The sequence below is a fragment of the Anopheles funestus genome, chromosome 2RL (genome assembly GCF_943734845.2).
Source record: "Anopheles funestus chromosome 2RL, idAnoFuneDA-416_04, whole genome shotgun sequence".
Classification (NCBI taxonomy): Eukaryota; Metazoa; Arthropoda; class Insecta; order Diptera; family Culicidae; genus Anopheles; species Anopheles funestus.
In genome coordinates, this window is record NC_064598.1 from 95,466,788 (window position 1) to 95,481,062 (window position 14,275).

Below are 14,275 nucleotides of genomic sequence, written 5' to 3' on the forward strand. Positions count from 1 at the left end.
CCATGGAAATCCCACGGGAACCTCAACAGGAAGCAAATATTATTCCAAAGATCTCCTTCACGGTGAATTCGTGATAAAAATTCAACAGATATGCCAATTGAAGTGCAAACAAGACGATTCCGCGAGTACGATTGATGTCTAAAAAGAAAGCTTCACAGCGATTCGTTTCACTATTTGGAAGAATGAGAAGACTCCAAGCAACTCTCTCTCTCCCGAGGTCACAGTAGTAAGGGATTGAAGAAATGCGATACCGATTCTATATTGGCCATATTGCTTCCTCCATTGCTTCCAGTAAGACATCTTTTCCTTGAAACCAATGCCACATTCATCCGCTGCTTTGCCTTTTAAGGAGGAATATCGTTCTGTTCGGTATCTCTACGTCCTCCTCATGTACGTGAAACAAATTGATTCCCTTGGGTTATAAAATAATATTTACATTTGCTGTAACGACGGGAAATATTTCATCTTGCTACAAGTGGGTTGCCAGTCCGGTGACATCTTGCACCTGGTGCAGGATTGCATCCTGACGCGAACATTTGCGCTACGATGATCCGTAGTCGTTGGCCATGATTGCCATCGTGTGCGTTAAGTGAACGATGTGATTTCCATAAACGTTGAAGATTTCCTTGGCTATCGTGCTATCTTTTTATACAACAGCGAAAATCCCATCATCCAGTTCCGCTACGTGGGGAACAGTTTAACGTGACAAGACGAGACGTTTTGCCCGGAACGGAATGTTCAAATTACATTCAGAGCAGTAGTAAAATTATTGCCCTAGGAAAGAGCGTTAAATTTGCAGCAAGCAAACATTTACGTAGTCTGTGAGAGTCTCGCAAAGGTTGGATGCAATTGTGTGGAAAACGGAAGGAAATTCACTTTACGAAGGCTGCATTTGCTGTAGATAAACGTTCTGCATAAAACACATTCGTTTAGATAAAGTTCATAATGTTTTAGGTAATATTTTACTCTATTTATAGTTTAATGCTTTTCATCTAAAAACAAAACGATTTAAAAATAATAAATTAACAACACAATATATTATACTTTTCAACTAACGTTGGTTGTTTGTGACGTTATCAATCGAGTTTTTTGTACACATATCAGAGAATGTTTTCGAACATAAAACATATGAAACGAACCGATTTTATTATTTACCTATGAATGGCCGGCTTTGAACTGATTCCATAGCATAGAAGAGTAAAGCACAGTTGAAATGCGTTTTTTATTTCTATTTCTAAAAAAACAATCTAAATTTAATCCCAACTTTCATGTGCAATATTTTCTACAACTACGACCCATTCACAAATGTTCGGGTGCAACACGATAAAAGGAGTTTGCAATCATTCACAGCATAGCACTGCAAAAAAAAAAAACTTTGAACTTCAGTTATTTATAATTGCTGTTAGGCCGGTTTTTGTTTGCCATGGTGCCATTCACCCTTTGGGTGGTTGGAAAAACGTTTAGCAAAAAGCTGTCCAATACCATTCATCATAAACCTAATGCACAATAAAATCACTCGGTTTTTAGAGCAGATTCGGTTGCAAAAGCGTATTGTGCGAAACTGTTTTTCCCCCATCCCGAAGATCGCCATTGTGCAACTGTCAATTAATAAAGTATATATTTTGCATACAAAAAGAGTTGAAAATATTCTGGTGGAACAGTAGCATTGGCACAGAGAGAAAGAGAGAGAGACAGGCCAAAAGGGAAGTTGGAAAGAAATTTTTACACCATAACAAGATGGAATATTTGTAGTCGAAAGCTGGTGCAGCAAACGGCGAATGAAAATGTTTTCATTTATTAAAAAAAAATATTTATTTCAATACGGGTTTGTTTTTGCAGGCATCCATTGATGATGATGCGCTTTACTGTTGCATCTGCACATTGAGTAAAAATAGTAGCACGAGTTGTGAAAAGCCTCAAAGCACAACGTGTTACTGAAGCCTTGTAGAAGGATTAGTTGAATAAAAACACCTTCCATTTTTGGTAGAGTTAAAATATTTTTGAAATTTATAGAAAAATGCACATAAAAGGAGTCCTTGTGACTCTTTCTTTTCAAAATCCTTTCACACGATTTTAAAAATTTTATGAAAAGCGTTTGCTAATTAGCAGGATTTTCAGAATGAAGAAATTCATCGTTGTCCCATGTTTGCTTTATTTCACTGTACAAAAAAAAAAACCAGAATCCTCGGAAAAGAGTCATCGTTCCTTATCACTTGACCGCCGAGGAATAGATCTTTGTTATCAACGCCGAGCGCAACAAAACGTAAAGACATGCCATCGCATTCGGCAACGAGTCAGCGACCAAAGCAAACGAACTAGCTCAGCGAAAAATAATTCCAGATAAGGAAAACTTCCTAATTGCCGTTCATTTGTCATGCTGTCGTTTAAAGGGATGTCGGTAGCTGTCCGTAAGGGAAGGACATGACCGCGCCACTTTTCCTGCGACTCGGGTCGGAAAACTTTCCTTTGGCTGTAAATTTGTCAAAGCAAAAAAAAAATAGAAACCTCGAAACACACTTTCCAGTTCGTTGTTAAATAAGATAAAGCATACCAACAGACGAGTGGACTATTGAAGGTTGATTTGGTTACCGCTTTTTTGTGGTACTGGTTTCGTATCATTCGTGTTCGTGTTGTTGCGTTGAAGGTTATGTTTTCTTTCTCTTTGGCAACAATTTTCTCACCAAGTGTGCAAAATAAAATCTGCCAAATCATTAATTTTTTCACATTAATACTTGTTTCGTAATGAGAGCATCATAAATCTTGTTCAAGAAGATCAGTTCACCGCATTGGTGCGGGTACGGGTACCCACGGCAGAAAGACAGAGAATCCAATGACAGACGTTAAAAACAATAAACAAAATGAGCCAGTTTGGGAATGGCAAGCAACCGTGACAGTGGAAAAGTGTTATTCCCTTTCCTGGCCCCGCACATGCCTTTTGTTTTGCTATGGACGATTTGTAAATTCGTAATTTGTCGGCAAGCTTTTCACTGATTACACTGGCATTGGAAGAAAAAAATATCTTTCGCCAGTGTTCGCCGAATGATTTTAGTTTGATGAAGGTTATGGTTTTTTTTTATTTTTGCAATTGCTATTTAGGCGTTTGCGTAAGAAAAGAAAAAATATGATTGATAGCAACGGTTAAGGCAGCCTTTTTACATTTATTCGAATTTTCACGGATGGTTGAGTAAAAGCTTTCACTAATCATTATTCGTTTTAATGATGGTGGAATCTTTTTTCTGTACAGGGAAAAAGAGGAAAAAAGACATTTTTTTTAAACCGGAAGAGGAATGTTGTATCACAATTTCAGTGAAAATTCTTATGCATTTCTTTTTCAAGAATCCTCTGGAAGGAGAAATGGCACAATTTGTCGCTATCTTTCACAGCTTCCTTCAGATAAGAAATTTCAAATTTCCATAAGCAAATGATTTCTATTTATTGGTTGCAAAGCACAATTACAGGGTGTACCATAGGGTTGAGAATACCCACTCTTTTCAGAGAGTTGAAACAGAGTGAAAGAGTGGATATAAGGATTTGAAACTTTTACTCACTCTTTTGAGCGTCATAAAAATATTACTCTAAACTAATCCGTTACTTACTCATTTGCGTTTTTACTCACTCACTCTCTCTGTCAACTAATGACTCTCTCCTTGGCGTTTTTACTCACTCATTCTCTCTGCCGACTAATGACTCACTCTTTTGTGTTTGAGTGAGTAAGTGTTTTGTTACTCTTTTTGGATTTAAATCACTCTACTGATACCTAATCACTGAGCTTTTTATTTTGCTGCAATTTCGTATAAAGCTAATTAATTTGAATGTAACTATTTAAAATTTTGTATTAACCCCTTATGCTGAGTTGAAACCATAAACTCGTTTGCAGATCTCCAGTGTACCATAAGGGCGATTATTATTGAGAAGCTTTTGAATTTTTGTTAGAAAAGAAACCAATCTTTCTAAAGGACGGAGGACAGAGAGGACAAAGTTTGGCATTACAGTTTGCCATCAAAGCAAAATTTTAAATATAAACGATCGTTGCTTTTTTCTTGCTTCATAAAATAAAGTGCTTCTTGGAATTGAGATGTTTTAGTTTGTTCATATTATACAAACTTTCAAATACAAGCTAGGGCAGTAGGGCAGTTTCAGCAACATGCTGACATGGACACAGGCCCTAGGTAAATATATTTATTATTCATCGAGCCAGTTGCATAAAAAAACCAAGCAAGGGCTAAGCAGTTTGAAACTACTTCTACCGATTGATTCCGAGAGTTTGCAAAAGTTCCCTAAAAAGACATCAGAAAAGTTAAAAAGAGAAGTGCACTTTGGCTTAGCGCCAGTTAATCTGTTATATCGTTTCGTACGAAGACAATCCAGAGTGCCATATAACGGGGAATGAATTTATGTAACTTTATAAAAAGTTATACAACGTTACACATTACACAAACCATTGAAGTATTACACTACATCATGGAATGAATTTTTCAAATTGCTGGTTCAACATCAATGTGTCACTATCGTAAAAAGTATAATATTATTTGCAGCTTAAACCCGTTTCTACAAAGAAACTATCACTCGTAGAAAGCGAAAGAGAAAAGAATTCCAATGCCACCGGATCGGATTCCAACACTCGCCGTTCATTGTTACCTCGGATGAAGTGCCTGAGCTGATGCTGAGGGATTTTTCAATCAGATTTTTCTTTGTATCACATGAACCGGACAGTTTACGATGGTCGTAACAAATCGAATCCAACGTACGTAACATTCATTCCCGCCATTTTGTGTAAAGGCGCTTAGACAGTGGCTTTGGAAAGCTAAGAAGCCATATGGAAGAAACACTCCGGGCTCCGGGGAGGGTGGCACAAAAAAGGCATAAAAATAGCTTTGTCCTTGAAATGAATCGGTTGGCCTGTTTCAGAAGTGATTGCATTTGCCAACGTACAAAATGCTACATGCATTTTGCTGGTACCGATGGTTTGTTGCTCCTTCCTAAGCACCCGGGCCATTTTCTGCAAAGACCTTCCGGTAATGCAGTAGTGAAAAGAAAAGCTCACAAACTTGTTGCCTAGGAGTTGTGAAAATGGCTTTACAATGCACCAAGGCACACAGTTGTCGAGTCGGTTGTGCAACTCAATTTCAAGTCCTGCTCCCTCTTAAGTTGCATAGGGGAAGAAAAAATAACTGTAGAAATAATGCTACGCCGTAGCTCCGGTCACAACCGGAACGGAAGCGAATTGTATCGCCAGATGTATGCCGGTTTGCAACAAATTCACTGCTTATGGGTCATAACGCTTTTGAATAAATTGAACTAACGAAGCGTGGAACAAAGCAGACGAACATGAACACGTTTCCCTCCATCTTTCCACCATTTTCCCGTTGCGTTCTCGTCCATGGGTGGCCATACAAAACACGGTAGGTCATATTTCTCGCACAAAACTAATTATCCTCTCCATGGCGGAGGCACTTATGAAGCTATAATACAAGTTTTCGTGTGCTGAAATGTGGGATTGCCGCAAAAGGAAACGGGAATGGTCAGAAAGAATGAATGAAAATTATGACTCTAACGCAATGGAACATTGATATTAGTAGTAATAAATTCCATCCCCTACAAAAGGGAAGGGTAATTAATTCTCAATGTTTAAATTTCAATGAACTTAATGAACAGCGAAGGAAACGCGTTTCCCCCGAAAGAAAATTTCAAACGGGGGTTTAATAAGTTGAAAAATTACTATTACTTGTTTGAAGAAAGATGCTTTTAAGCGCTGTGAAAGGGTTTGAAGTCATGGAAATAAATGGTTCAATTGTTTGAGATACTTTATTTGTGTTGTTTGTAATTTTTTTTTGTGTTTGGTTTTGTTTAAGGGGAAAAACCGTTACAGAGTTCACTGGTAATTAATTTTTTCGATGCCATTGCAATACCAAAACCCCATCATTTTCTGTCAAACAAAAAAAAACACAACGCCATACTGTCATAATTCGTTCGTGTATAAAACACTCCACCTAAAAAGATTCAGACCCCAAACAGAAAAAAAAGGATCGACAAATTGCCTCCCGAAAAACCGTTACAAATACTGCATACGATGTCAGCAGTATCAGCAGCAGTAAAATGGCCACAGCCGAGACAGATGCGGGAGAGAAAACGACATACATTACACGGGCGTATTGTATGTAAAACCATTAATTTTATTACACCCTTACAAACGGCACTGTCCCTTTTAGCATGGCGGCCATGGGACGGTGGGTGAATAGATATTATTAAAATATATTTCATGTCGCAACGGACACGAAACAAATGAATCATTTGTGCTGATGGGTTTGAAACGCACAAATACGATTAAAATGGATGGTAAAGTGCCCGGACGTTTGTGCATCTCATCGGTCGGTTAGGTGATCGGTCCCTTTGGATCATGTTCGTTTTGCAAAGGGGATGTGTAAGGCATATAAAAACGGAACGTAATTCGAAGTTGTGTTTTATGTTTTATCTGTTTTTATATTCGGTTGTTTTCCTTAGTTCAGCACAAACATGTACCAAAAAAAAAAAGAAAAATTCGATCTGTCCACGGGTTGAGTTATGGCCGAATCAATCAAAATCAATTCAATTCAGTATCAGTTTTTTAATTAAAGGTTCAATTTGTTAACAATAAAATGGCAGATACAGTAAATGGTATTGCAAGCTCAAAAAAAAAAGAAAAACTGCAGTCACTGAACGGGTTTGGAACGGTCATCATTTATCGTGGTTTATCCAAGCCTTATGCGGATACTTTTATTGTTCGTTTGATATTAACAAATTCAATCCATCGTTGTAAGTTTTACGTAGAGATGGGGACAGAGCATAGAATGTGAAAAAAAACAACAAAAAAGTTTAAAATAAGGAAAAGCGATGCAGCGAGAATGCCACAAACCTCGGTTCTAATTGAAACAAGTTGAGTAATTTACGGGTTCTTTCGGGAGCGAAAGTTTTCCGATTGATTGAAATACTTGTCACCGACGGACATTTACTGGAACCGGTACCAGGAACGTTACCCCAGAAAAGTCCATTTTCCAGTCGTGTTTTGATGTCCAAACTCCAGCTGAGAAAATTCTTCGATTTCGGTCAGTTTCGTTGGAGCAAATGGGGAAATTAATTTTCTGCTTCGCTTAATCCAACAATGAATGGTGGTTTTCTACGAGAATTTGTAGCCAACGGTTTAATTAAATAGTTTCGTTAGATTGAAAGATAGTTGGATTGTACGATCGAGATAAATCTTTTTTAAGCGTAAAATAAAAATTCTATCCAATTATTTTAATTGAATCATAATATTAATGTTATCCTAATATTATAACAAAATGAATAGAAATTGACACTTAAATCCTTCGCATTTCGTGTCGAACTAAACCGTGGTTCATTGTGCTCCGTCTAGACCGAATGGATTAATGGAGATTGAATAGCAATTAGTGTGGAATTTCTTATTCATCAGAATCCCCCCATTCACAAGCTCCACAACGCCGTCCAAAAACACTAGCACAAAAGCTAACTTTAGCTGGTACATTAGCCTCCATCAATGGGACAGCTGCTGCCAAAAATCATTGTGGATCGAACAAAAGAAGCACATCTTTATGAAGATGTGTCCAGAGAGTGAATGCACTTGGTGAGCGATTTTTCATGGAACGTTTGTAGCTTCGATAGCCACCTAGCTAATCGAAAAGAGAATGTAATCAAACTTTCGTTTTGGGGTTATTGTACCCTTTTTTGGGGAGGGAAAATATTAGAAGAAAAGCATAATGTTTGCAAATATGTTCGATAACAATAACATACAATTTCTGGCCGTCTGAAGCAAACCTGTTAGAGTGCAACACGGCATATTTTACATTACCTGGTGAAGGGTGCTCTGTTCCTTAAACTATTCACCACGGGATAAACATCGGAATGCGACAAGCTCGTACCTATTAACCGCACCACATAATGCTGTCAACAAATTAAATTCCCAAAATAAGCTGAACCAACCTAACCGTACTAGCTACCGAATCTATTTAACCACAAGCTTTACCGAATATGTGGCTGGCGATGTATCGTGGAAAACGCACCTGTACACACCCGCATTGGGAAAGTGTATTGTAACGCACCCTATTAGGTGGGAAAAACGACTGCTTTTGGCAAATTCACGTTGGTGGGTTTTGTAGAGTTAAGCAATTTTAAACCCGAGGAAGATTTGAGCGCAGCACGCCAAGCACATGGGACCATTTTCGCGTGGTAAACTAAATTGACTAGATAATGAATTTTGTGATGCAAATTGGACGCCAGACACATTATTTGGAAGAAAATTAATAATGTATGAAAATATGGTATGGTTTCTAGAATCTGAAAACTCCAGAAGTGTTTGTAAATCAATTTAACAGATATGATTTATACTGTCTACTTTTAAACAATTTGGCTCCACTACCTCTGGTGGTTGGATCTTTAATTTTTTTCCATATGCATAGTGCTTTGGAAGGCTGAATAACTTTGGAATTTAAAGTCAAAATCGACCTGGTGTGCTTTGTTGTATAATAATTACTTGACTTTTTCATTGAATAAAAATTGTTTGCTTTTAAATACAATTTTTGTTCTTCCCAAAAAGTTTGTTTATAACAAAATGAATGTCAAGGCATAAGAACAATTTAAAAAAAATTAAATAATAAGGCTTTAAAGATTTTTTTCTAATTTCATGACAGCAATATTCATCATTACACTCTCTGTCATGCCTTATTATCGTTGTTTGGTTTGATGATGTTTTTGTGTAGTTATTCTGTAAACATTTTTGACCTACTGAAAGAATGTTTATTGGTCTCTGGAGTGTTACTTCATGGGTATTCAGCAGAAAGATAACGCAGTGCAACCGAAAGGATGGCACTAAAAACGAAACGATACGATAATGAGGAAGATTTATCTCCCAAAGGAAAGAGGCACATTAATTACTGCACTTTGCTACATCATTAAGGGAGTTGGTCATTTAATGATAGTGTTTTATAAAAACTTAATTCTCTACAGTGCTTAAAAAAATCACTATAATTAAAGATGAAGTAGTTAAAATAGCTTCTGCAAAAAATATTACTCCACCAACTAATATGACAGGCCAGTTTCATGATAAAAATTTTTCAGTAACATTTTTCTCAAAGGAAATTGTATGTTCAATTGATCATGTACATCTCCCGGTCTTCCTTTATGAACTCACATCGTCGACTAGTGATTTGTCAAAACTAGAAACTGAAACCGTTTATCATATCTCTGAGCTGAGTTGGGAAAAGGCACACAGACAAATGCGTCCACCATCTACAACACTTTCACAAAAATAGAACAGACTCAACGAAGATCTGACTCTACATCCTCGTCCTCCCACTGAAGTCTGGCTGAAGCTGCATGCAAAGTTCATAAATCGACAATAAAATAACTTACCATTTTCGTTCGCCGGAAAAGCGCACAATTTCACCTCGGCAGTGGCAGCACAATTGGAAATTCTAGTTCCGTACGTGGTCACCGAAGCGTGTGGCAGTGTGAATAGTGACAATCGTACCAGGAACCAGGATAGCATTTGCCGTAGGAAAAGATTTCGACTTACCATTGTGTGTGTGCCTGATTGTGTAGAACTCGATGGAGCGATGGAGTTGAGCGCTGGAATAAGACGACGAGAAATAAGGGACGTTTTAGAATTTATTCTACAGCTGATGAATAGCCTCCATAAGGGGGAGTTATTTCTTTTCCCTGAATGATGTGTAAGTTGGAAATGATTAAGGAGTGTGACGTATGGGAGATCTGTTCCCATGCATATCAATCAGATAATCTTGGCGAGAGTAAAAGCTTTCACAAGCGGCTTAATGCGCTACAAAAAAAGGGACTCCCGGAATAATCCGGCGATTCTGGAATGTGGAATATTAAGCCATTTGTTTCGTGTCCTGTCACGCTGGCGGGATGGTTTTGTGTTTTGAAATGAATCCTAACACGTGTTTGCAATTTTGCAAACATAAAAGATAAGAAATGTTCTTTTCGTTAGCGTTCCACTGCATCGATTTGTTAGAAAACTTCTTACCACACACGGAACGCAACTTACAGCGAACATCAACGTCACTCAAATTCCATAAAGCAAAACATACAACAAACATGCAGGCAATATTCCGGGAGAAAGCGTACTTCCACTATTCTGTTACTCGGAACATGGCGTAATAAACTGCCATCAACGTGCGTCGTGTCGCGTTCACCATGGCTCCAGAGTGAAGGGAGAAATTGTTGGTAAACATGCAAACATCCATAGCAAGGAACAATCGATGGTGAACGAGCTCTTGAAGGTTCATAAAGCATGGTTACAGCATGTACCCATCTCGTAGCTACGAGCTACACATTGTCCCGAAAAAGCCGCATCCCAACGACCTGGGTCGGGAACGATTTTCTGATGGTGCCGTGACACAATACAGTTTCTCGGTACAAGCTGTATGCTCTTGTTGGTTGCTCACGTTGCTTGTCAAGCTACCTTTCCGACGAAGCGTTGAGTACATCTTACGTCAGTTTACCGTCGGCATCGCGACATATGCAGGAAGTTTCATTTGCACCTTCACCACTGCGCCAGAAGTGCTCATAATGTTGGGTCGTCTTAATGAAGAACCGTATCCTTAACCCTGTGGGTGGATGAGAGAGCACCGACGGCAGCGTCGTTAACGTCGTCGGCTTAGCGCTTTCAAACGGTGCTTGGATAAACATGAATGCTACTCACGTGGCTAGTCGATGAGAACAACTCACACTTCATTGACTTTTTTTTTCTTCTTCCACTGAGTGGAGGAGGTGTTAGCACCTTCTTCTTAACGCTAGTGGCACTCTGGAGAGGATGTCAGATTTGCCACTTTATTGAAGCTTTCACACTGTTTATGGGATTTCATTAAGTGAAGCTTGTCAGATTTAGCATACTTCATGTTTGTTCGTTTTGCACGTTACGCAAGAGGTGTAACGCATGTGATATTATAAGAATAATGAATTTCTTATATGTTTTCTATATTATTTTCATAAAGTTTTTTTTTCTTCAAAATTTTATTATATTTAGTTTTTTTAACTTTATTTATAGCAGTTGTAATGTATTTGAATGGATAAGCAACAACTGTTGTAAAAGCTTTTCCAATGTCTTCCAGCTAAACCGCAGAAGCAGTAAATCTCAATCTTGAAATCATTCCCCGGAACGATGGCTTGAACGTGACTTTTCTTTCAAGTAGTATGTGGCCGATCGGGAGAAATAGATCGGCAAGCTATTTACTTCCAATGAAACGACTTGCGACTTCTTAATCGTGCAGGTAACGCTCAACGGTAACGCTGATGTGTTACAGATGAAAATGCCATAACAATCGTTTTCCAATCGTAATTCCTAAGCGTCGAACGTTTAGTGAGATAGAAATGTCGCGATGCGTGATGAAGCGAACATTCTCCATTTAATGAGTTGAAAATCGATAATGAATCGAAATATTGGATAACTTAATAGAAAGTCTTCGTCAACGTTGTGATTATATTCAGAGAAGGAAAAAGAGAATAGTATAAAAGTATACTTATAATAGTAATAGTATGAAAGTAATAGTATTTTTTCATTTGAAATAAGTTACTTTAAAGTACTGACAAAAATATGTAAAAGTTTTAAAGACCGATTTAAATATTTCCCGAAGGAAGATTTTTGTTGGTAAAGCATTTTCGGCCAACAGTAACCGAAATATTCTCTCTTACCAACCTAAACGATTAAATCGTTCTGTTTGCAAGGCCTAAGGGTAACGTGAGAACCAAACTACCATAACGATCAGTCAAATAACGTCACAGAGCTCTGGAGAGGATGGAAGCGACACGTTTAACACCGTTTCGAAAGTAACGCCATTCGTGGGAGTGATGAAGTGATGGCTTATGACTGCTTGGGAATCCACCCCATCAGTGGTGGTGGTGAGCCGACTGGGACGAAAGGAATGTGATAATCAGGACGGATTGTGTAGAGCCAAAGTGGATTTGCTAGTTATTAACTTGACAGCGACAGGTTCGTTTGCTGCGGTTAAGTGACACTTCACAGCAGACAGCGCCTACAAAGACCTTTACTGTGTGTTAGTCCGTGCCGAACGCAATGCTTTGAGTGTCAAGAGTTGTCCTTTGATCGATGCAGCACAAAGTTGTCAGTGTGTGGGTTGGCATATGTACTTGAATGTGCTAAAACGCCATTACGATGGTGATACAGATGGTGCGTGCAATCGGCAAATATCAAATGATACATCTCACTACAATCGTGTTTCATCATCAGTAGCACAATGTTTGCCAATAAACAACAGATGGAGAGAGAGAAAGTTGGAACTATCTTCTACATCTAGGGAATTAGACTGTACAATCGTTCGTTTGATGGCACATGAGTATGGTTTAATTGAATAATAAAGCAATTCGTATCTGAATGAACGTTTAATTAAGGTTCACTTGGCGAAAGTCTACCAACCTTCCTTAAAGTAAAGTACTTTTGTATATAAGAAGGTTGTTGAAAGACAGACGAGAACTAATTTGTTCTTATATTGCCTGAAACAATTATGATAAATGAGTTCCATGTGTTTCTTCTTGATTGAAAATAAATCTTGCAATATTTAACACATGGTGAAGCTTTCACATCAGTTAGCTTTAACAGTTACTAGCCTCCAGTAATTTCTCATCAAAAAACACTCCAACAGCTTGTCAGCTCACGTTGGAACTCATCATTAATCAAGCTTTCGCTTCAATCAATACCTTTTTCCATCAGGGTTGAAGATAATGCCGGTGTCATAACAAGCGTGTGTCTTGTAACTGAGGGTAACTGATGAAGTTCATGAAGGGGTTCATAGGTCCTTTGAGTTGTCTGTCGTTCCGGAACCTGCAGCACCAGATGATATTGAAACGCCATCGGTTAAATTGAAAAGGATTCTTTTAAAGGCCGCTGTGGAGACTCGTTATAAGGACGTCAGATTGTAGTTTCACTTACATATTGCAGGTTTTTCTAAAAATTATCTTAAGGAACTAATTCTAGTGCAGCTCTAGACCATTGTTTCGATCTATTTCCCAGAACTAATCTAAAACTTCAGAATGCACATCGTAAACATTCGAAAAAGAGAGATTCAGTTCACCATGAAGAATAATATTATATTTACAAACAGCAGAACAAAACCCAATATCAAAAAAGAACAGAGAAAATGGTAACCAAATCTATTTAAAGGAAACAAAATGAAAACTTTGCCCGGAAAAGCGTGGGAAAAACATTTTTCCATAGTTTCGCTTCCGTTTGCTCGGTCATAAACGATGGCGAGTAGTTTTTCAAGCAGCAATTTGTAATTCTTTTTAGTGCAGAGCTTACTGTTTCCGATGCGGGTATGAGAAGGAAGCGTACCGCCTGCGTCAACCATTCCAACCTTTCCCATCGCCTCTCGTACATTGCGGTAATGGTGCATGTAATATTTTAAATTATTATCTGCCCGGTTGGAGCGTCTGAAATATGATTCCCCGTTGGACACTTTCAATTCATCGTTGCCGGAAAATGGAATAGTTCCACCGAGGGTGAGCTTCTAGTGGCAACCTTTTGTGTCGTACTAACACCAAGATCTGCGTTGCAAAAGGATGTTGTGATAGAGGGAAAAAGCATTGGGGGATGTCTCCGACCGAGAGTGCAGTGTTTTGGTTCCATGTGAATGGTGGATATTTTCAATCCCATGCAAAAACCCAGCTCATAGTTGTAACAGAGCTTCTGAAGCTTCTGAAGCTTAGATGTCCTTGGGGAATTCGACGACTCACCTGCGTTCAGGTGGTTTGGTTTAGTGTCCCAAACGAACGAGCCAGGATTTATATGCTCACAAGAACCCTTTCCATAAACGAATGGCATGTTAATCACCGGTAAAAACAACTGATCTCGATCTGACCTGGGTTATGGAGCAAAGATATCTAGTTAATGCATCTCTGAACTCTTTATGGACGATAAGAACTCTGTTCGTAAAGGAGGAAGAGAGATAAATATTTAACCTTAAAGTATCACTATCGTCCAACTACCAGCAATTAAAGTATGATAAGTTCTTATTTATGAAGCATTTATGAAATAATTCGAAGATGCAACACAACTCAATTTCTCGGTAAAATAATTAAAAGCTTCAAGTATTTAACAGATTAAAGGAAATCCGAAAACTTAAGGGGTTACCAGGCATCCGGTGGCCTTATCTGTTGATAATATGAAATCACTCATTACAGAAAATCTTCACCAAAATCTTCCTCCATGCCCACGAATGGTGGTATTCTTATGACAAATTGCCACCGATTA

General features: G+C 38.3%; 2 protein-coding genes across 2 annotated transcripts in view; one reads left to right on the top strand and one right to left on the bottom strand.

Moving 5' to 3' along the window:
- The window catches only part of LOC125763339 (laminin subunit alpha-1), a 272,329-nt gene that overhangs the window by 80,590 nt on the left and 177,464 nt on the right, over positions 1-14,275 (top strand). The window lies entirely within an intron of this gene.
- LOC125763388 (rab3 GTPase-activating protein catalytic subunit) overlaps positions 7,367-14,275 on the bottom strand; it is a 356,077-nt gene continuing 349,168 nt past the window's right edge. Inside the window, exon 7 of the transcript XR_007418345.1 lies at positions 7,367-9,618. The gene's annotated coding sequence lies outside the window, so the exon portion shown is untranslated. The remainder of the gene's footprint in view (positions 9,619-14,275) is intronic.